Genomic DNA, 24,074 nt, shown 5'->3' on the forward strand with positions numbered 1-24,074 from the left:
TGAATTGCCAATGCTCTCGCTCCAAAGCGGTTGTGCTTGCTCAGGAGACTTCCACATGTCTTCCAAGACTGCTGGGTTTCTTCTGGGCTGCACAAAGCTCCATCTTCTTTGTGAACTGATGCCCAACTCCATCCATCTGATAGGGTGATTCCTTTTCAGACAAACCTTCCAAATCCTGTCGCTCCCTTTCGTGGGGTTCTTCTTTGATGAGTGTTCGAGGAAGGTCACTAATTTGGGATCTAATTCCAGGGTCTCTGTCACCCTATCTGGGATAGCGCGGGCGAATTTTGAGACTAGATCGGAGTCTAGGGGAATCAGGGGGTGTTGGGTATAGGTAAGAGGTGAGGAAGAGTCAGTGTCTTAGGGAGGGGAGAGGGACTAGTCTGAGTCAACGTCTTGGGAAGGAGAGGGGTGTGCCACAACCTGTGTTATAATGGCAAGCATGGAGTACACGTGGTCGGACGGCAAGGATTGGGAGATGCAGCCATAGCAGCCATGTGCGGTCAGTCACCTGAGTGGGAGCAGTCATCGGCATGGGACAGGAACAGAAGGGGGAGCTGACAGCATACCGTGTGTGAATGGTTGGAGGGCTGCTACAACAGCTCTATTGACTGACTGAGAAATTCAAAGTCCCCAAAAGGTTTTTTTTCAAAGAGGAGATGTCCTTCCTCCATGTCAGGATCATAGGCCTCACTACGGTAATACCGGTCTTCTGCCATTTTTGCTGTATAGTATGCAGATAATAATGTTGGAATGCTGGATACAAGCAACGGGGGAGGGACCTCCTGTATAAAGAGCCGCAAGGAGGCAAACAGAAGTATAATAGACTAATCAGCCCCTCAGGTGAAGCCTGTAGACAACCATTTATACTTACCCACACAGGCATAGGGGAAGTGTTGTGCAGGGCCCCTCCGACGATCTTCAGCTCTGGGAGGTGCAGGCGTTCACTTGCGAGGCAGCTTGACTCACTCTACCTGATAGCACCAAGGTTTCTTGCAGCATGTGTAACGTGCAGACAGCAAGCTAAACACAGGACAGAACTATCCTAGCGTTTAAACACTCTGCTCCCTACTTCCTGACCACCCCCATCGGGTGCCGAATAAGCGGCAGTGGCCCAAAGGGCACGCATACAATTTGGAAACACTGTAATCAGACAAAGCACAGCAAATGACTTCATAAGCACCGTAGCAAAATTGAACTACTTTTTTTAGTTTGGAGCTGCAAAGAAAGAGGATTTAAGATGGCAACTTGGCATTATATCAGCATGGGTATAGGCTGATTGATGTATTGCTAGTGACATAATTAAAGAAATGTTGGGAAATGTAATCTATGTGAAGGTTAAAATGTATTTGGCTACTTTGAAAACGATGTAAATAAACAGTGAATTAAGAGAAGGCATAATCCAAACACTGGCACTGGAAGAAACCGTGCACACCGCTCACCTGGAAGAGGTCGCCGGATGCTCCAGAAGTTGTGGTCCAGCTGGACATGTAGCATGGACCAGCGGCTTCTGTGCTGCCTCGTGGTATCTGCAGGGACAGTGTCTGAGCAGACGTGGGTGAGTTCCTGCAGATCATCTGCATTTCCGAATAGGAAAACTAACGTTGTTTTAATGTTTGGCAATGCAGAATAGCAAAGCCAAAAGGATGGGTTACTCAATTTAATTGGATTGCCAATGCTCACGTTCCAAAGTTATTGTCCTTCGATAGGTAACTCCCGCAAGTCCTCACAGACAGCTGGGGTTGTGCTGGGCTGCGGCATGCTCCATCGCCTCTAGTGAGCTGATGCCCAACTCCAACCATCTGACAGGCTGATTCCATTCCAGACACAACTCAGTCACAAAGGTCTCTGCATCACACACAAAACCTTGTACGGCCAAGCGCCAAGTTACATCAAGAACCGCATTGTCCCCTACGCTCCCAGTAGGACATTGCGGTCAGCAGAGACCACTCTTCTGGCCTGCCCCCGCTTCAAACTGTCCTCCATGGGAGGGTGAGCGTTCTCAACCGCCATTCCATTGGTCTGGAACAGCCTTCCAGTGAGTCTCCGCAAGGAAGCAAATCTCCTCCCTTTCAAGAAGAAGCTTCAAACCATGCTCTTCCTGGAAGCTTGGGGCACGACCTAAGCAGCCCCCTCCCCGCCCCATCTCTCCACCTAGTTCAGGTTCGCCCTCCGACAGTGCTTAGAGACCTTTGGGTGATAATGCGCGCTACAAATCAAAATTAGAAATTACATTACAAAGCCCAGACAATATTCCTGGTTTAATGGGGAAAGTGCATACATGAACAGGAATAGCACTCCCATGCAGATACAATTTGGGGGTCTGCTAATTTTAAATTCTTGGGTGCACCTCCAATACTTTGGGCATGTTCCTTGAATGTTCACCGGAGACCCTGCTTCTCCTTTCCCCTACTACTGGCACCTGTCTACTATCCTAGACAGGAATGTTAACTCCAAACGAGGGGGCACTCAATCATCCCATAGGAGACAATGTCTGAGTTTAACACATATAAGGGCTGGTCACTTCCCCAACCCAGCAGGCTCCTGCAAGGAGGGACTGGGGCAGCTGAATGCTTGGCAAGACAGATATCTGCTTGGTTTGCAGTAAGCACACAGGCCCATCAACTCATCCTCATTCAGTGAACACATTTATTTATTTATTTATTTATGGATCTTGTAGAGCGCACAGCTACCTCCGTCGGAGGTGTCCCGGCGCTAAAGACTGTCAGCGGAGATAAAGAGGTACCTATCTAAGATGAGGAAAATAGCCATGTTTTCAGGCGGCTGCGAAACAGTGCTTCAGATGAAGCAAATCTGAGGTCCAAAGGGAGGCCGTTCCAGTGTTTCGCAGCAAGGACAGCGAAAGCTCTGCCACCCATTCGTGTGCGGCGGAAGCGTGGCATAACCATAAGACGTAGGCTGTTGGAACGTAGGTCTCTCACTGAATGGGATAATGTCAGTCTCTTTCTCAGGTATTCTGGACCGGTACCGTTGAGAGCACGGAAAGCAAGAGTGAGTATTTTAAACTTAATCCGAGAGGCTATAGGAAGCCAATGGAGCTTTTTACGAAACATGGAGATCGAATGTCGGAAAGGGATATTACCAATCAGTCTTGCTGCCGCGTTTTGAACTGCTTGCAGGTGTTCAATTTGATACAAAGGGGCCCCCGCATAAAGACTGTTGGCATAATCCAAATGGGACGTTATTAACGCCTGGGTAACTGTTCTGCGCGCATCCATTGGCAGGAATGGAAAGATTTTTTTCATCATTTTTAGCTTTCCAAAGCAGGCAGCCGTGACTTTATTAATTTGAGGGCCGCAGGAAAGCGTGTCGTCAAACTGGAATCCCAAATTACGGGCGGTGTGCACCGGAATAGGGGGGGGGTTAAGTACCGTAGGCCACCACAGTGAGGGGGGTATTGTCATTTTTTGATTAAAGAACAGGACCTCCGTCTTATCCGTATTGAGACGAAGGTGGTTCGAGGCCATCCAAGAACAGATTTCTCCCAAACAGTGGCGGAAACTAGAGAGGCTGGAGTCAGAGTGATCTCTAAAGGTAGTTGATAATAGTACCAACTACTTCTAGCTATGATAGCCCAATAGTTCCTATGTTGGAGAGGCTGTGCATACTTTACCAGGAGGGAGTCAGTGGGCAAACCTCCCAAATACTGGACAGATGGCTACTTTACCCCATAACTGTGTTCACTTCAGTTATTTCGGAGTTATTTTGTTTCTCTGCTTCCCCAAAGTGGAATGGATTAAGGCTAAATAGGTCGAGCCCTGATAATGGAGTTAAACAGGGAGTAGCACTGAAGGATCCAGGAGGGAAGCAGTGGAATAACAGGGAGATGGAGAGCAATACTAAGAGGGCAGGAATGTAAAGTGGAAGCAGCAAAGAAGGAAAAGGGCAACAAAAAAAACTCTCCCATGTAGGTCCTTGAATGTAAGCAGTGGAAGGATACCAGGTATCCTATAAAAGGATAGTAAAGAAGGTATGCTCCAAGGGAGAGGTACCCACATAAAAAGGAAGGAATCCCATCAAATGAGAAGGGAGCAAAAAAGCTTGAGAAGACAGCTAGCCATTGATAAGCAATGGGCTCCCTCAAATCCCTCTGTAAGTATTGGTATATATATTTCAACAACAGATGGCTGAAGTTGTCAGTAGCCAAGACCTAAATAGTCTCCAGGAATTCCTTTTATAATCACTTGGTTTTATCAGGTCTTCCCAGGATGCAGCAGAGATGCCCGGCCTACAACGAAAGAGCCATAAACAGAAACAACGCATAAGGCCATAACACAGTAACTTAAAGGAAAATTAAGCTGGACTTGCCCAGTTTGAAATTAACAGTTTCTTCTGCTAGCTATTATTTTTCAATGTTATGCTTGCCTGTTTCTTCTGCACAGATTGCCAAGTTAAGCAGAGGAAGGTCCGCAAGATTTGAAGCTTACTGCAGTTTAGCCATATGCCACACACAGCTTTCATGTGACTTGTTACATGGCAGGACATTAAAGTCCTCAAGTTCATAGGGTGTACTCACCAAGATTTCTGCTAATCCAGCCCAGAAGCTCTATTATCTGTGCTGTATCAACCCACCACCGAAAGCTCATCTTGTTAGTCTTAGGCTCCTTCCCCTGAAGTTTTACCTCATGCAATGTGAGCCATCATAGGGTGGCCATGTCTGTTTGGGCATTTCACCGCATGCAAAAGCAATGTTGTGGCCTTCTGGCATATTCAACAGTCCGAGCTCATCCACAACACTCATCAGGGATGCTACTTTGTGTCACCTGTAGGGAGAAAAGGAAAACCATCCCAGTCTTCACTAGGCCTGGGCGGAGTTCCGCTACACGTAACTTCCGAAGTGACCCAAAAACTCAGCTGTGCTACACAAAATTCCGCAAGCTGCAGAGTGCATTCGGTCACGATGAATTTTAGCACTGGGTGTTTGTCCTGTGCTGGAAAATCATCGCAAATGGCACCTTGTGCAGCGCAAGAGGGCGCTGCTTCTTTCTGCCACTTGAGTAGATTTTCTACTTGAGTGGCAGCTTTCTCAAGGCGAGCGGTCGCGACAATCCGCAACCACCCGTGTTGAGAAATCTCGCTGGGAGTTGGTTTGCAGTAAGATTTTCCTCGCTGGTGCTCACTAACTTAACATTGGCGAGCGAGGAAAAATCTCTGCTCCACGGTGCAGAGTTTTTTCGTAACTTTGTATTCTGTGCAGAGTGGGAAAAACTCTGAACAGAGCGAAGTTCACCACCCAGGCCTAGTCTTCACCTGTCGCCTCAACAAAAGAAAATCCAAATTTTAGACCTTTATGGGCTTCTAATTTTACCCTCAGTCCCAAAGAGATTTTACTAAAAACAAATAAAAGTATTGATATGATTGATAAGAAAATACACAAACAATGAACAGGTTTAATTAATGGTGAACAGCATCACAGAATGATGGAGGCATTTTTACAGCACGGACAGTTGTCTTAAAAGAAGTACCCAAACAGAAAATGTAATACATTTCTGGAAGCTAAAATAATTATCTACGTAGCAAAGAGTCGCTGGCAGACTGCACAAAAGAAATCATGAAATGAGGTAAGCATGAAAAGCATTTCTCCTTAGCCATAAAATGTCATAAAAGTGGAACCACCAGCATAGAAATCCCAAGTGCAGGACTCACAATATAGACACTTCTTTATTTTTAGTGACATTTACAGACAGGAAAATTCAATTCCATACAGTGAAGTAGGCTGGCCATTATGTTTTGCAAGAGGCATTTCTTACCTGTTAATTCCTTAAGTGTGTGTAATAAGTATAGATGTAGCCAAAGGTAAGTTGATTTAGTAGGTTTATTGGATCTTCAGTACAGGATTACATGAAGAATGAGGTCAATTTTTTTTTTCAATTTTCAAAGCTTTATTCGACAGCAGTCATAAAAGCATTTTGACCCTAACGCTATACAATAAATACTAATCTAAAATACTTTCATAAAAACACATATTAAACAATTTATGCTGACGAAATTGATATAGGTATAAAAATCATTCCAATACAATCTTTACATTTGATAAAAAAAGAGAAACATTGCTTTACCCAGTAACATACGTGTGCGGATTACCCATGCCCAACCGAGGAATTTGGCGACTGCGATTGCAAAATAAGGTGTGCAATCTGTTTCTAATATTCTTAGTGCAACTATTTGCCTGCGAGTCCCCAGATTCAGACACACTGGTTTTAGCCATTTGCGGCGTGGACCTGCATATATAGGACAAGCAACCAACACATGGGAGACATTCTCAATTTGATCTTTGCAGTAGAAGCAATGTTCATCCCTTGTTGGGGACCAGTGTTTAGTGAAAGCATTGACTGGAAGGGTTCCAAATCTAAATTGGAAATGCAACTTTCTGTCCTGTGGCTTTTCGATGGTGTCCCAATAGGTTTCACAGAGTGGGACCATTTTGATGTCTAGGAAGCGGCCAGTTAGATTGGAGCTGCATCCAGTACGATAGGCTGTAGAGTAAACCATCTCCAAATAAAGTTTCTTCAGATTTGCCTTAGTAGGGAAACATGGCGTGTCCTTGTTTCCCCAGAGATGGTCTAACTTCAACTTGGCCAGCAACCCCCGTAGTTCCTTTAGCCACAGAATAGCGTGGAAACGATCCATATTGATGACGTCAGCCAGTGCTGCAGCATAGTGGGAAAGTTCCGGGGTCACCATTAAGCGTCGCCAATATAGCAGGGGGCGCAGGCGAGCTAGGTCCTCTACACTTTTCCTTCCCAGGTCATACAATAAAGGTATAATCGGGGTACTTTGTGGGGCCATTACTAACCGCCGTAAAAACCTATTCTCTGCTCGTGACAGATTTTTTTAGGTTAGTAAATCCCCATAATTCTGCACCATAAAAGGAAGCGCTAATTACCTTCATGTTATAGATCCCAAGGGCACAGTTCACTGGTCTAGTCAGTGAGGTTCGATGATTAAGTGCTACTACGCCTGCTAGCTGATTAAACTTTAGAACTGCCGTATCAACATGAGTATCCCATCTCATGTTGCCCTGGAGTGTTATACCTAAGTAGGTAAAAGCCTCTACCTGTTCTAAAGGGATGCCATTATATGTAATTACACCTTTGTATGTCGACCTTTGGTTCATGCACATGAATTTTGTCTTGGAAGTGTTCAGTTCTAGGCCACGAATCTCACAGAACTCACCAAAAGCATTGATTGCCTTTTGCAAGCCGCTTGGAGTGCGGGAGAGTATTAACGTGTCGTCCGCAAACATGAGTACTGGCACGTGGGCACCAGCCAGTAATGGAGCATCTGTCGGAGTTCTTTTTAGATAATCCACTATTTCGTTAATATAAATTGAAAACAGTGTTGGGGCCAGTACGCACCCTTGCCTTACACACGCTCAACAGGAAAGGGCTCCGTTACTTCGCCCTGGGCACCCCACCTGATTTTGGCATCATTATTTTCGTGCAGGCGAACCAGGAGTGTGAGGAGTTATGGGCTTATACCGGCTTCATCTAGGACCCTCCATAGCTTTGGTCTTGGAACTAGGTCAAAAGCGGACTTCAAGTCAACAAAGACAGCATAGAGAGGGCCGTTTATCAAGGTCACATTCCTCCAGTACAGGGCAATAAAATAGAAGACCTGATCGATGGAACTAGTTAGGGGGCGGAAACCCGCTTGGAATGGGGACAAGATGTTATTCTCTGCTATCCATGTTTGCAGCTTATTTTGCACTAATCGGCCCATCAGTTTTTGTGCTGAGTCTATGAGACTGATGGGTCTGTAGTTGTTTGGGAGTGATTTGTCACCTTTTTTAAATATTGGGATTATTTCCGCACCCTTCCAAGAGGAAGGTACTTCTACACCTAAGGCCACTGAATTGGCTAGCCATACGAAATACTGGCACCACGTTTCTTGATCACTTAAGAAGACATCTGCAGGGATGCCATCCATACCTGGCGCTCACCCTCCTGTCACACACTCCAAAGCAGTGCTAACATCATTCACGTCAAATATTTGGTGGTTGTAATAGACGGTTGGTGGCAAAGTATAGCTTTCTGGCGCCAGGTTACAAGCATATTGGGGCTTAAAAAACTCGATCTACTTATTTTTGGGGACATGGCTTTGTGGGGGGGTAGCAATTCCACCCCTGTCCCATTTTACGGTGGCCCAAAATTGCTTTGGATTTTTGTTCGCGCATGCAAGCTTCAACTCGCCCCAGTATTCCTCATCCCACTGCCTCTTAGCTAGTTTTAGTGCATTTCTGTATAAGTCCCTAGCCTTCCTTACTATTTCAGAGTTCCCCGCCTTAAGTGCACTACTCAGGTTCTGGCGAGCTATTCTGTAGTTTTTGTCATACCACCCCTGCTTTGGTTGGTTTTTCGTAATCTTATTGACTTTGTTTTTTTTAGGAAGAATCCCTGCAGTCTGCTAAAAAATTTAGTATGGGCCTCTATCAGGTAGGTCCGCCTACCACCGTACAAGTCAGAGGCCACCAAAGTCATCTGCGGCGTCCCTCAAGGATCCTCACTGAGCCCGACTCTCTTCAACGTCTACATGAGCCCCCTCGCGGCCATCGCACGCCAACACAACCTCAACATAATCTCCTACGCCGACGACACCCAGCTGATCCTCTCCCTGACCAACGACCCCGCCACCGCCAGAGCCAACCTGCACGAAGGGATGAGAGAGGTAGCCGAGTGGATGACGACGAGCCGCCTGAAGCTGAACACAGATAAGACGGAGGTCCTCATCCTGGGCTCCTCGCCCTCCGCCTGGGACGACTCCTGGTGGCCCCCCGCCCTGGGCACCGCACCCAAACCGACGGACCACGCACGCAACCTGGGTTTCATCTTGGACTCCTCTCTCTCCATGACCAGGCAAGTCAACGCCGTCTCCTCGTCGTGCTTCAACATCCTGCGCATGCTTCGTAAGATCTTCTGGTGGATCCCCACAGAGACCAGGAAGACCGTCACCCAGGCCCTCGTCACCAGCCGACTGGACTACGGCAACGCACTCTACGCCGGAACCACCGCCAAGATCCAGAAGAGACTCCAGCGCATCCAGAACGCCTCAGCCAGACTCATCCTCGACATCCCACGACACAGCCACATCTCCAGACATCTAAGAGACCTGCACTGGCTCCCGGTCAACAAGAGAATCACCTTCCGCCTCCTTACCCACGCACACAAAGCTCTCCTCGACCAAGGCCCGAGCTACCTCAACAACCGAATCAACTTCTACGCTCCCAAACGCCACCTCCGATCCGCCAGACACGCCCTCGCCGCCGTCCCACGCATCCGCAGAGCCACCACAGGAGGAAGGTCCTTCTCCTACCTGGCTGCCAAGACCTGGAACTCCCTCCCTGCCGACCTGCGCCTGACCCAAGACCACCTCTCCTTCAGGAAGAAGCTCAAGACCTGGCTGTTCGAGCAGTAGCGGCACCCCCCCCCCCCCCCATAGCGCCTCGAGACCCTACGGGTAGGTAGTGCGCTCTATAAATGCCCGTGATTGATTGATTGATTGATATCAAAATTTCTGGGAAGTTAGGATTGTTAGCAAGTGGTCTTAAATTGTTTATTTCTTCTAGTACAACTCTCTTAAGCTCACCAACCCTTTCAGGATCCTCTACTAGCGTCCCCCATTTTAGATGTTGTTGGTTATTTGAGCATACAACGTCTAGGCTCTCCATGCCTTCCTCATTGCTTACTCCTATGACCAACTGGTAAGATTGAAAAACCAGACAAAGAGGATTGTGATCACTTTCGACCCTATTTACCACTGTCATGTCTAGCAGTTTACCCCAAGCCCTGATGTCCACCAAGAAGTAATCTATTCTACTGGATGCCCTTCCGTTGTCGAATGTATTACTCCCCTGGCGATCAGCCGGTGTACGCCCGTTTGCAGCTCTCAGGCACCTTGCTAGACATAGGCTTTTGGTTTGGATAGCCACAGCACTCCATCTATTGATCGTAGCCACCTCAAGCTGGGGAATTCCCCATTTACTGTCTTCCTCCTGGGCAAGATACTTATCTTCTTCTCCCAGAGGTTCAAAGGTGGTATTAAAGTCCCCCCCCCTACAATAATGGATAAATCCATTGGCAACGCTTCCAACTCTTGGTCAAGGATGGATATGACTTCAGAGGACTTCCCCCCCCTTCACTCCCCTAGCATATACATTGAAAACAGCCAACCCTTGACCATTATCCTATTTTATGTTTACTGCCAGTATATCATGTGTTGCCATGGATCTTTGTTCTATAGTACAGTGTAATGATTGGCGGATCCAAATCAACAAGCCGCCTGATGGGCGTCCTTTTGGATTTTTTATGGCCGGAATATAAAAATGTATATATCCCTGGTGATAGACTGGTGTCAAGGACCAGGTTTCCTGTAGTAATATAATATCATGCTGGTCGATAAAATCACACCATTCAGGAGAGAGCAATTTGTTTGCTACACCAGCAAGATTCCAAGAGATAAAGGTGAGCTTGGATTTATCAGTGTTTAGGCCTTCCTGTCCTATACAGGAAGATTTTGCTGAATTCTCGAAATAAGGGGGTAGGTGTGCGGGCACTATTACTGAGGGGGTACTTAGGGAATCAAATATTTGGGACCCAGATGCCAAGCCAGTATCCTTCTCAGAGCCATGTTCTATATGCCTTTCAGGGACATCCGTCCCCCCTCCCCTGGTAAAAGTATCCATGAGTCCCCTATTATTTTCTACTGATAACGAGGTCAGTGAATGCTTACTTTTAACAATACTTGGGCTATTGGTCACCTTGAGGTTGTTTCCATCCGTAAGTGTGCTACATTCGAGTCAATCACACTCATTCAAATTGGACAAGGCTTCATATCTATTTACAAGGTGCAAACCCCATTCACTACTTTGACCACCCCTTGCCTTTCTCTTTGGTACAACAGGCCATTTGGTCCTTAGCACTCCTGGGTTTGCAATAATTCCCCTTCTACTGTAGAAAAAATCAAGGGTGAGTGGGATTATTTCTGCAGTTCTATGTTGTGAGGGAAACAGATTATGTAAGATGTTGGGCAGTACATCGGGCCCTATAAAATTCAGTACCACACAGTCACCAGCAAATCTTTTCTGGCTGTTCCCTATCCATTCAACTCTTCTAGCTTAGACTAATTCGTCTGAGAGCTGTTGCTTATCCCACGGCAACATGGACATATTATTAGACAACCAGTGGAATGCTTTGCTTAGTAAGGATTGGGGTGATTCTATCTGCCCTTGTTTCAAAGGTGGCACATTGGCCAGAACCAGCACCAGGGGGGACGCCTCAACTATTAGCTCCACCGGGCCAGGTTCTAAGCTAGAGACATTACGTCCCTCTGGTCTAGATTGAAGACCCTCTGTAGGTTAATCAGTCACTCTTGAGGATAAATGTGAGATGATGGGAGGATTCGTGTCTTGCATCTCAGCTCCCCCCTCCACAACCCCTTCCATTTTTCCATGGTGGTCGATTTTACTTAGCACCTGGTTTGGTAAGTCACCTATACTATCACAGGTGTTCTTTAGAAGTCCCTCTAATCTGTTGACCTTGTCTGTTAGACGATCAATCTTGTCAATCAATGGCTTGATAATCCCCCTTATTTTTGAGTCCAACATGCTCGCTAGTCTCTTGAGTTGGGCTTCATCCCTCAGCAGGATACCCTCATCATCACACCCAGGATCATCTATATCGTTTTTCCTAGGTGGGGTGGCTGGTCTCTTTCTGCTGGAGCGCAAACCCACTCGTTTTGGCTGGTTTTTAGTGTTCCCTCTGGTCACTCTGGGTGCTGGCACGGGCGCTGGTGGAAGGGATTCATTCTCAGCAGTTTCTATGTCAATAACTTCAGAATCAACCTCGCCATTATTATCCACATTTGCAATAACTGGAGCATTCTGCATGGGACTATCAGAAGTAGGGTGGGTGGATGCAGAAATTTCGTTGGTATAATCCAACTCCAATAGATTATCTGGAATTTGTTCCGCTGAATCGGTGATAGCAGAATGGGTCAGACCCAGGGAAGACCTTCTGTCATTATTTCTTTTAGCAACAACCTGGACCAAATAATTATCCATGGTGTTACTGGGTGCAGGTAAGGCTTTTTGTTTAGACATTCTGGGCGCTATTTCATATAGCAATATTTCACAAGTGCGATCAATAAGTCAGCGACCCACACACACAGTACCTGAAGGTAAGCGACGATGGAGTGACAGGCCCGCAGTAGAAAAGCAAAGTTCCTGGCCCAGTCCAGTCACGGACAGTCACGGACTGTCTAAGACTGTCCGCCCTTTGTCCGGGCTTCGTCCGGGCGTCCCGCGTTGCGGGAGGACCCGGGCTTTTCAAGCACCTGCTGGCGCAAGGTGATGACGCGCACTGCGTGCACCGAAGCAAGGCCCCCTGGGAAAGCGAGTCTGCTCTGCTGCCGCTGATGTCTCCAGGCGCGGCGGCGGCGGTAACTCGGCGTGTGGCGTGTGGCCCAGGTATCTGTCGAACGGGCAGTGACAGTCTCCAATTTCAGTTCAGGATTATGGCAGCAACCCCCCTTAAGAATCAGGTCTTAAGGGAGGGATATAGAGAGCCCCACCAGGAGCAGCTCCCTTGCTGCTCAGCCCAATCTCTCAACTGTCATCCATCCACCAGGCATCCACCACATTCTATCATTACATCTCACATACCAACATTCCACTATTCATCCACACTGGCTGAGCAGCAAGACCGCTAAGTGGAGAAGATACATAGCACCTAAACCTAGATACCACAGTGTGTTAGACTACTGCTTGGCCTCACCTGTTCAAGTAATAACTGCGTCTTTTCAACTCCGCTTTTCTTTACGAAATGAAACAAAACTTACAGTAAGATGGAAAATAATGTTCAGCTGCACCATTTGCAGTTTTGCACCATATGGTTCAAGATAAATCCGGCAATGAAAAAGTTCTGTGGTGGCCCCCCATACTTCCCTTGATGCCCTAAACACTTGCTTATTTTGCTTAATGGTTAATCTAGCCCTGGCTAGATGGTGGGAGGAAGCATCAAGCTGTCTCCAAAGAAACCAAAGTATCTCAGAACAGAGTACACAGATGAAAGTCAATAGGACAAGCGAAAGAGACTATATATACAAAGCTAAACCTCTCTGAAGAGCTGTAATGAGAGCGAAACACGTGTCAGGGGTTGCTTTTATTAATTTCAGGTTGGCTTGGATGGTATTTTACCAATCCAAAGCTGTAATATTGTGCCTCGAGTGGTAAATGGCTTTTGTCATTTTACAGCTCGGCGTGAATAGCACTGTGCTAATCTTATGCTTAAAGACTTTGCTGTACAAATGGCAAAAGACTTTGTCCATTTCTATCTCGGTGTGGATAGCACTGTGCTAGTCCTATGCTTAAAAACTTTGATAGAAAAGCAGACATTTGAGGTGAGCAAATTTAGAGTGTCGCTGGTGTTGAGGGTGCTCTATACAGGAGCTGCCTTCCACCTAAACTTGGGAACTACCCAGAGTTCCCTCCTACTTTTTTCACATATATATATATATATATATATATATATATATATATATATATATATATATACATGTATATATTTATTTATTTAGTCTGCGGAAACTCTCACAATCTCACAAATGCTCACCAAGAGTCCTGGAAGAACTAAGAAGCAAAGACATCTATATACACAGACATAATGTCTAGACTTATATTCAACAGATAAACATGAACTTATTTAGATCCTATTTTTCTACTTTTTATTTGTACTCTTTAAGTAAAAAAGAGATCATTTATAGTTTGTTTACAAAAACGTACATTCTTAACTGTAGCAAAATAACAATACTGTGGAATAAACACCAAAAGAGAAAAATATATATACACAGGTGAAAGGCCTAGAAACTCAGCATGACAATATGATTTCAAAACGAAGGCTGGCAGTTCAATATATTCGAAAATTATAAATATATTAGCAATTGATTGAATACTGGGAGGGCGAGAGAGCCGAATGACAGTGTTGCTAGGCAAGGAACTCCGCTAGAGGGCTGAGGCAGCACAAGTGATTGTGACATCACAACCTCTCAGTTCTGATTGTGGTATATGCTTGGTCACGTCAGAGCCTTTTCTCCCAGTAACCAATGGTCAGAGGTGGCATACTGTGGCAGAGACGGGACAGAGGCTTTTGTGTAACCGTATTGCTTCAATTACAGAGTAGTTAATTATATTAACCAGCTCATGAAGTATTATGGGGCTGGCGTCTCCCTGTCTCTGCAGTGTACCATGGACTAAAGCTCTGCCCCACTCCTTTGTAGTTGGACTGCTGTTAAATAAGATATACACTGGAAAAGTTTGAAGAAGGTTTATTTTGTAGACACCACCAACAGACGCTTCCTGCCTTTCCAGAGTCCAGTCTCAATCTGTCTCAGAGAGACATCACCATGGAGAATGGAATGCAGGGTCATAGAACATTGGAAAAAATAGAACTCTAAACATCTTATGAGCCTTACAACACATCCTATATACTAAGGAAAAACCCTCAAAAAATAAAAGAAAGAAAACACGTAAAGCTAAAATGTAAAAGAATGGACATTGGCAACAACAGTGCTCAAAGTACAAAAAATGTTATTTAAACAAAATATTTAAAACGTGCAGGAGCGCGATGAAGTCTCTGTGGAAACCTGTTTGATTGAACTTCACCTGAATTAAAAGAAAAGCAATCAGATGAAGCACAATCAAAACAAGGTGATGAAGGAGGTTTAACGTCAGAGAATTTCACAAGTCTAGACATGCTCCATTTACTACCATTTTGCATGGTAACAACGTTTCTGTGTATGGCAATGATTTAAAAAGGACCCATACATTCACTAATACCTTTCTAATGGAACCTTGTTTTTTTCACCAGAACCCATTCACCAATGCTCCACAATCTGCATCTTGTAGAATTTTTCAAATCATAACGTTCCTTATATTTCTTTTGATAAGAGTGAATTCTAGACTCCACCTCTTCTTTTTCCAAAGGAACAACATTGTGAGCAGAAAGCCATGTAGGGTTTAACTTAGAATGAGCTCGCCTGCCCCTCAATAGAAAAAAAGGAGAGTTCTTCAAAATATGATTAACCATGGTGCGATGAGCCCACCACGTGTCACGCAAAACATCTTTAAGAGAAGTCTTAGTATCCAAAGATCTTTGAACACACCCTTTAACCACGCGGTTCATGCGTTCAGCAAGACCATTAGCCTGAGGAGAGTAAAGTGCAGTTTTAAGATGCAAAATCCCAAAGTCATCCAGGAAATTTTTGATATCACTGGAAATAAACTGCACACCATTATCTGTAATGACACACTTAGGAATACCTTCACATGCAAACTGATCCTTAAGAAATTCCAAAACAACTTTAGTGTTGAAAGAACTCACACACTTGGTGGAGACCCACTTAGATGTGTAGTCTACCAAAAGAATTACAAACCTATCAGAAGGTAACATCAAATCAAAAGAGCCCATTATATCTAGACGTAACTTTGACCAGGGTTGACTGGGAACATCAACTGGTGACAAGGGTACTTTGCTAACTACCTTAGATTTGTCATTGGTAGAACACTGATAACAATCTTTGACTACACTCTCCACTTGATGGTCCATATTAGGCCACCAATACCTCTCTCGCAAACGTGATTTAGTGAGACTCCTTCCCAGGTGTCCATCATGGGCATGATTGATCAGTTTAGGTCTCAAAATTAAAGAAGGAACTAATCTATCTCCTCATTAAGACATCATCAATTACAGTCAATTCATCTTTCACAGACCAGAAAGGCATGAGATCAGAATCAATGCCTTTGCTGCGTGCAGGCCAACCTCTTATAATCAAATCCTTCACAAGAGGAAATATTTGATCCTGAGAATTAGCTGCCTCCCATTCTTCAAGAGAAACAGCAGTTTCCCTGACCCAAGAAACACTGATACAGCCAACATCCATATGGTCATCTTGATTTTGTACGGGTAACCTGGAAAGACAATCGGCAGCTTTAATAGAGGAGCCTGGTAAGTATTGCCCTTGAAAATTAAACTCCTCCAGCCCTTCACTTCAACGTTTTAGTCTTGGGGTTAACCTTTCGCTCTCCATACAAGAAAAGACCTGTACTAGGGGTCGATGATCTGACCTCACAATGAAGGGAATACCCCAGAGATAAAACTTAAAATGCTTGACAGCCCAAACAATTGCAAGAGCATCTCTTTCTATGCATGAATATTGTTCTTCAGACTTTTTCAATGCCCTTGAAGAAAATGCCACAACTTTCTCTTCCCCAGCATCACTTTGAGTCAGAACAGCACCCAAACCGTATAAACTTGCATCAGTGGTTAAAAAGGTTTTCTTTTTTGTGTCAAAATGACCAAGACTGGGTAAATGACTGATTGTTTTCTTAACAAGCAAGAAAGCGTTCTTACATTCATCATTCCATTCAAAGCGGGAACCCTTCTTCAAGAGAATCCTAATTGGTTCAACTACGGATGTAAAACCTTTGATAAACTTAGCATAAAATTCAGCCAATCCAAGAAAAGATCTGACCTGATCCTTATCACATGGTGTGGGCGCATCTACAATGCTTTTAGCTAACTCAATTTTTGGTTGGATCCCCTCACTCGAAATCACGTGACCTAGGTAAGTCACTGTTGGAAAGGGGATCTTAGGGCTGGCCGAGCGAAGTCGAGAGGCCTCCTGGCGAGGTTCCTCTCCTAGGATCGTACAGACGAGCAATCACCCCCCTACAGATGGACACCACACAAAGGACCACACACAGGCCACCAGGACCCCGTACAAAATTCAGCGAAGACATCACTGACTTCATCACCCCACACGCCCTCCCCTCAGAAGAATACATTCTACTGGGAGACCTCAATTTCCACCTGGAAAAGAGCAACAACAGTAACACTACCACCCTCCTGGACAACCTCGCCAATCTCGGACTCAAACAACTTGTTAACACCCCCACACACTATGCAGGACACGCACTCGACCCTATCTTCACTTCCAGCAAGCATATCTCCTTCACGCACACCACACCCCTCCACTGGACGGACCACAGTTGCATCCACCTGATTTACAATAAGACCACGATCCACAACCACCCTCAACCAACTCTGCGAAGAAATTGGAACAAAATCACTGTCGACCAGATCTCCACATCACTGCTTCAAAAACCCCCGGCCTACTCAACGAACCCTAACCAAGCCGCCATCAACCTCACACAATGGTTAACCCAAACCGCCGACAAACTAGTTCCCTTGAAAAAACATTAAATCAAACAAGGCAGCGAGAATGCCCCCTGGTTCAACGATGACCTCAAAAAATCCAAGAAGCTTTGTCGTTCCCTTGAGAAAACGTAGAAAAAAGACCCAAACACTACCACCCAAGCCGCCTTCAAAAACGCCACCCGCAAACACCACCAACTAATCCGGTCAGCCAAGAAATCAGCACTCAAAGACCAACTAGACAACAACGCCCACAACAGCAAGGAACTTTTCAACATCATCAAAGAATTCACCAACCCCACAGCCAGCTCAAACGACATCACCCCCTCTCAAGTCCTCTGCGACTCCCTCGCCTCATTCTTCCATGAACAAATCGCCGACATTCATAACAGCTTCGACAACCAACCCGTAAACCAGTCAACCTCACCTACCTCCGAACCTGTAACTCCTCCGAATAACCTTTTCGACTGGAACCCAATCACCACAGAAGACACCATTCGCCTAATGAACTCCATCCACTCAGGATCCCCTACAGACCCATGCCCCCATCACATCTTCAACAAAGCAAACTCCATTATCGCACCCCATCTCCGAGACGTCATCAACTGCTCCCTCAACTCCGCCACATTCCCAGAAAGCTGGAAACACGCCTAACTCAGCGCCCTTCTGAAGAAGCCCACAGCTGACCCCACCGAACTCAAAAATTACCGCCCCATCTCGCTCCTCCCATTCCCTGCCAAAGTCATTGAGAAAGCCGTCAACAATCAGCTCGCCGCCTTCCTCGAAACCAACAAATCACTCGACTCCTCACAGTCTGGATTCCGCGCCAAACATAGCACTGAGACCGCCCTCATCGCAGCAACAGATGACATTCAAACACTACTGGACAACGGAGACACAGTCGCCCTCATCCTCCTTGACCTCTCTGCAGCCTTCTACACAGTCTGCCATAGCACCCTGATACAACGCCTCAGAAACATCGGAATTCAAGGAAAAGTATTAGACTGGATCATCTCGTTCCTCGCTGGAAGAACTCAGAGAGTCCACCTCCCCCCTTTTAAGTCAGAGGCCACCGAAGTCATCTGCGGCGTCCCGCAAGGATCATCACTCAGCCCCACCCTCTTCAACGTCTACATGAGCCCCCTCGCAACCATCGCGCGTCAACACAACCTCAACATCATCTCCTACGCTGATGACACTCAGCTGATCCTCTCACTCACCAAAGACCCAATCTCCGCCAAAACCAACCTACATGATGGGATGAAAGAAGTAGCCGAGTGGATGAAGCAAAGCCGTCTTAAACTGAACACGGACAAAACGGAAGTCCTTATCCTAGGCTCACCCCCCTCCGCCTGGGACGACTCTTGGTGGCCAACGGCACTAGGAAAAGCCCCCACACCGACGGACCACGCACAGAACCTGGGCATCATCCTGGACTCCTCACTCTCGATGACCAGACAAGTCAACGCCGTCTCTTCTTCATGCTTCAACATCCTACGCATGCTCAAAAAAACATTTCGCTGGATCCCCACCGAAACAAGAAAAACAGTCACCCACGCACTGGTTACTAGCCGTCTGGACTACGGAAACACCCTCTACGCCGGTACCACCGCAAAACTGCAGAAAAAACTCCAACGCATCCAAAATGCTTCAGCCAGACTCATACTTGACATCCCCCGCACAGACCACATTTCCAGTCACCTGAAAGACCTTCACTGGCTTCCCGTCAACAAGAGGATAACGTTCCGTCTCCTCACCCACGCACACAAAGCCCTATACGAACTTGGACCTGATTGTCTCAACACGCGCCTTTCCTTTTACACCCCCACCCGCCAGTTGCGCTCGTCCAACCAAGCCCTCGCCGCTGTGCCGCGCATCCACAAAGCCACCATGGGGGGAAGATCCTTCTCTTACTTAGCTGCCAATACCTGGAATTCCCTTCCCATCCACCTTCGCCTTACTCAAAACCACCTAGCCTTCAGAAAACAGCTCAAAACCTGGATATTCGATAAGTAAACCTCCCCCCCTTCCTCAAGCGCCGTGAGACCCTCTGGGTATGTAGTGCGCTATATAAATTTCGACTTGACTTGACTTGAAAGATAGGTTCTCAACGTTTTTATCAATACTTTAAGGCAGGTTATCGTAACGATACAGGTGTAACTGGATCCAGGGATCCTTTTAGGTTTAGTCTCTGAGGGAAGGGGGTAGCGGGACAGTCTTGGTACCAGCCTGGTACAGGGATACCCTGCACTCAGCTCTCAATCCTCGAGCTGAGGGGTCCTTCGGTATGGGCCGCGGCAGCGCCAGCAGGGCTCCAGAGATGGTTTCACGAAGATAGGCCGCGGCAGCGCCAGCAGGGCTCCAAAGATGGTTTCACGAAGATGGGCCGCGGCAGCGCCAGCAGGGCTCCAGAGATGGTTTCACGAAGATGGGCAGCGGCAGCGCCAGCAGGTCTCCAGAGATGGTTTCACGAAGATGGGCCGCGACAGCGCCAGCAGGGCTCCAAAGATGGTTTCACGAAGATGGGCCGCGGCAGCGCCAACAGGGCTCCAAGGATAGTTCGGCGAAGATGAGCCGCGGCAGCGCCAGCAGGGCTCCAAGGTGGTTACGGGTTCCACGCGGATGAGTTCGTCTCGGTGTCTCTCGACTCCAGGATACAACTGCCGACCTGCTCCGGAGCTGCCCCAGTTATAGGTCTGGCGTCCTTTGATGTCCGGACCCTCGCACCTGGAGGTCGGAGGGGCCGGGATGAGCGTGTCCAGACACCCAGCAGGGGGGTGGAGCCAGCGCCCAGGGAGGCTGGGGGGGATCGAAACCAGGCGTCGGGGGACGGTTGGAGGACCATCAAAACTCTTTCCCCCATTGATCCGTCAAGTGGCCTCTTTACCCCCTGGTCGGATCGTGGTGCCTCGATGTCGGGGCTTCGCTGGGTCTGCGGCTGGGGTCGGGCCGAGGCCACAAGGCCTGGTCGTGGAGGGCCCAAGATGGAGTCTGGGTTTGAGATGGTGGTCCGGGATAGGGTTCGGACCAGCCGAGGGTGTTGAGGGGGGTTTGCCGAGTTCCAACGGGGGAGAGTTGGTGGCTGCCCGGAGGGGCGGCTCTCGTGTAGGGTGGATGGTGCTGCTCTCGGCCGGGGAACAGGGGTCGAGGTAGTCCGGGGCCCGCCATGCGGGAGGAGTGGGACCACGCCACGAGGCCGGGTCCAACAGTCACCGAAGACACTCCAATTTTGCATTTAGCTCTGTTCACTGTCAGGCCCTTCTTGGCCAACTTCTCCAAGACTTTTCTCAAAATAGAGTCATGTTCACTCTAATCCTTGCCATAAACCAAAATGTCATCCTGGAAGGAGATAACATTGGACATCTCACCAACTACCATCTTCATAATCCTTTGAAAACATGCTGCGGCCGACGCCAGCCCAAAAGGCCTTCTGACAAAGCAAAATGCCCCTAGCGGTGTGACGAAGGACGACAGATGCTTTAAATCTTGATGAAGAGGCACCTGATGATATGCCGAAGACAAATCAAGTACACAAAAGACTCTGGCTCCAGATAGCATTGTGATAGATTCAGAAATATTCGGTAGAGGCTGGCGATCTACCCATATCCATTTATCAACCCCCTGAGATCCACACACATGCGGATACTCTTCCCACCATCCTTTGGGGCCAAAACCACAGGGGCCAACCATTCCGAAGAGTCAATCTCCTCAATTATGTTCAACTCTTTCAGCATGTTAAGTTCAGCTTTGAGAGGAGCCAACATCATATTAGGGACCTTCCTGACTTTATATACAAATGGTACATCATTTTTTTTTTGGATGATGCGATGCTCAAATCTTTTAGCAACCCAAGTTTGTCTGAAAATACTTGTGGAAATTCATCAAAGAACTTGTTAGAGGAAGAGACTTGATCGATTAACATGACTTGATCAGATGGTTTGAGAGCATTGGGATTGAGAATGATATCCAAATCTCTCTGATGTCTCCATCCTGTGGTGCGGCTCACTGGTTAGATGCGGCATACCCGGGAGCAGAGGATGGCCCGGGACCAGGGTTCAATTCCTGACGCGGCAGGGTCGTGGACCAGGGTCAGCGGACTCGATAATTCTCTCACCTCGGTGCCTACTCTAACCAGCGATCATGCTCGGCAACTCTGGGCATTAGCTTGTCTCATCTCCACAACGGCCCCCCACATACGCCGGGGATACCTGGTTTCACCTTGGAGATACCCAGTAGGGACCATCTCACAGGGAAAGCCAGGACGAGTTCCCCAGTGGTCTACTGCGCAGAGATACTCCTTCGGGAGTCGATTCTAGCGCATTACAAACCCACAAATAATAATAATAATAATAATAGATGATCTCCTCTGTGAGCAACATAAATCTTACCAACAGTCTCACAACCTTTGAAATGTATTCTCATAACAGTATACCCAGATACATCAATGTGAGAACCACCATAACTGACAGGGTTAATGTCCAGTTCAAGCAATTGTACATTGGGAAAGGTTTTGTTCAAGATTTCATTCCCAATCATAGTGAAGGGAGAACCCGAATCTGCTAATACCACAAAATTTTCACCCCTAATCTCAGTGTTGCATTCAGGCATGGTAATAGGATCAGCATCAATCACTCCATCACTTCTCACACTGGATATAACCAGCCTTGGATTCACAGATACCACTTCAACATTTTCAATACACTGGACTTTTCCGGCCGACCTGCAAGTTCTAGCATAATGCCCTTTTATACCACATTTAGGACACGTTGCTGATCTGGCATACCAATTAGGACAATTGGATGAGTGGGTGAAACTCACACAACGATACCATTTTATCTTGCTACGATCAATTTGAACTCTTGGTCTTGGATGCTGAAGAACTTTACAAATATTTTCCCCAATTGCCCTTGTTTGGATATTAGTAGAAACTCCCACACTAATTGGTTGGGAACTACTGGAAACGTCATGAATATTGCTGGGAGTAGGAGAGCAGTTTGTGAAATTCTTATGTTCCTTCATTTCCTTTGCCCATCCTGAAGTATTTTCAATGCCTTCCACAATAGAAATGGCTTCTCTCAATGAAGGATTTTTTGATAAGAGCTTTTCTTGCACTCTGGGATTATTATTGCACTTCACAAGTTGATCCCGAATCAAGGATTCAATAAGTTCCCCAAATTCACAGGTCCGTGCTAATGTTTTTAAAGAAGTTACATAGTTCCCAATTTTCTCATTAGACTCTTGTGTCCTCATAAAAAATTTGTGACGTTCAAGGACAACGTTAATCCTTGGACCAAAATAATTCTCCAACATTTTTAACGACATTTCAAAAACGTCGGAAGGTTCACCAGAACCTTCACCAATCGGGATTTCATCAATACTGTCATAAATATTACGACCTTCCACCCCCAGATTGTGAAGAAGTATAGCTTGCTTCCTGACTGCAGAAAATCTTTCACAACCAATTGCCACTAAATAAGAGTCAAATAAGTTCTTTCATATTTTCCATGGAAGTAAAGGCTCACCTTTTTTACAGAGGAAGGCTGGAGGTTGGGTCATGGAAGTTGAAGACAGTTTCCAATGCTGTAACAGTTAACAACATAGAGTAAAAAATTGCAATAAATGTGTTAATTCACCCTACAAGCAGAAAAAGTATGTTAAACACTAGAACAAATAATCATAGAATAAACAAAAAGTTGTATATCACTGAAATACACAAATGAATGGTAAAAACAATCATCAAGTGTGTGCATCACTGAAATGCACAAATTATCGATGAATAATCACAAAGTGTGTGTATCACTGAAGTAATACACCGAGCAACGACGTTTTTGCAGAAAAAGTTTAGAATCCAAAGAATAGTAAAAACTTATTTTACTTAATTAATCCTCTGGATCGATTTCGGATCACTTCGCTAGCTCCGTTGTTAAGTTGTGACTATGTTGCCATGGTATCCAAGATGGCCGTGCTCGTGTTCACGTGCGTGACGTGATGACATAACTACACACGTCACAGACCCATAGAGGAGCAAGAAGAGATTCCGTTGTCACGGAGAGCGCAAACAAGGAGAGCAGCGCGAGTGAAGGAAAGAATGCGCGAGTGATGATGGCAGCGCGGGGAAGAAACGGTAAGCGCGGCAGTTGACAGTTGAATATCAACAAGTGTGCAAAGTCTCAGTTTCTCCTTTGTTTCACAGCCAGTCAAATCCAAAATAAGTGCGCAATATTGAAGCAAAGTCTTCAAAACAAAACTGTTTGTGTGAAATCCTTAAGTATTAATGATGTGCATAGAATCTTAATTGTGGCACGATGCATCAGTACGCTTCCCAAAACTGTAGCGAGAGGTGACAGGCACTCTGGATAATTAAAAGTAAATGTACTTACAGTCACAAGAAATCCATAAACGCACTGCACTTGAGGAAAATTATCCTTTGAACAAAACAAATCCACGAATACAGCAGACACTATAAAATGTTGTGGGTTCCAGGGTTGAAAGGTGGTGTGAGAGCTTGTCCCTTCCAAGCTTCCAATCGTCGCCAGTGTTAAATAAGATATACACTGGAAAAGTTTGAAGAAGGTTTATTTTGCAGACACCACCAACAGACGCTTCTTGCCTTTCTAGATTCCAGTCTCAATCTGCCTCAGAGAGACATCACCATGGAGAATAGAATGCAGGGTCATAGAGCATTGGAAAAAATATAACTCTAAACATCTTATGAGCCTTACAACAACTGCCGACCCCGCACATACCACCAATGTACACTTACTTCACTGCCATCTGCAAAAGGAGTAGTGGATTCAGAGTACAGCAGGCAGCTGCAAAAGATGTCCGCTTAGTCCTGCTGGGCCG

The 24,074-nt window shown here is 46.3% G+C and overlaps 1 protein-coding gene across 1 annotated transcript in view; it reads right to left on the reverse strand.

Annotated features, from left to right (window-relative positions):
* The window catches only part of LOC147673086 (spindlin-W-like), a 94,844-nt gene extending 72,073 nt beyond the window's left edge, over positions 1–22,771 (reverse strand). The window contains exon 1 of the mRNA XM_086946777.1: positions 22,751–22,771. The gene's annotated coding sequence lies outside the window, so the exon portion shown is untranslated. The remainder of the gene's footprint in view (positions 1–22,750) is intronic.
* Positions 22,772–24,074: the final 1,303 nt, after the last annotated feature.

This window comes from Lissotriton vulgaris, chromosome 12, assembly GCF_964263255.1.
Source record: "Lissotriton vulgaris chromosome 12, aLisVul1.2, whole genome shotgun sequence".
In the NCBI taxonomy this organism is placed as follows: Eukaryota; Metazoa; Chordata; class Amphibia; order Caudata; family Salamandridae; genus Lissotriton; species Lissotriton vulgaris.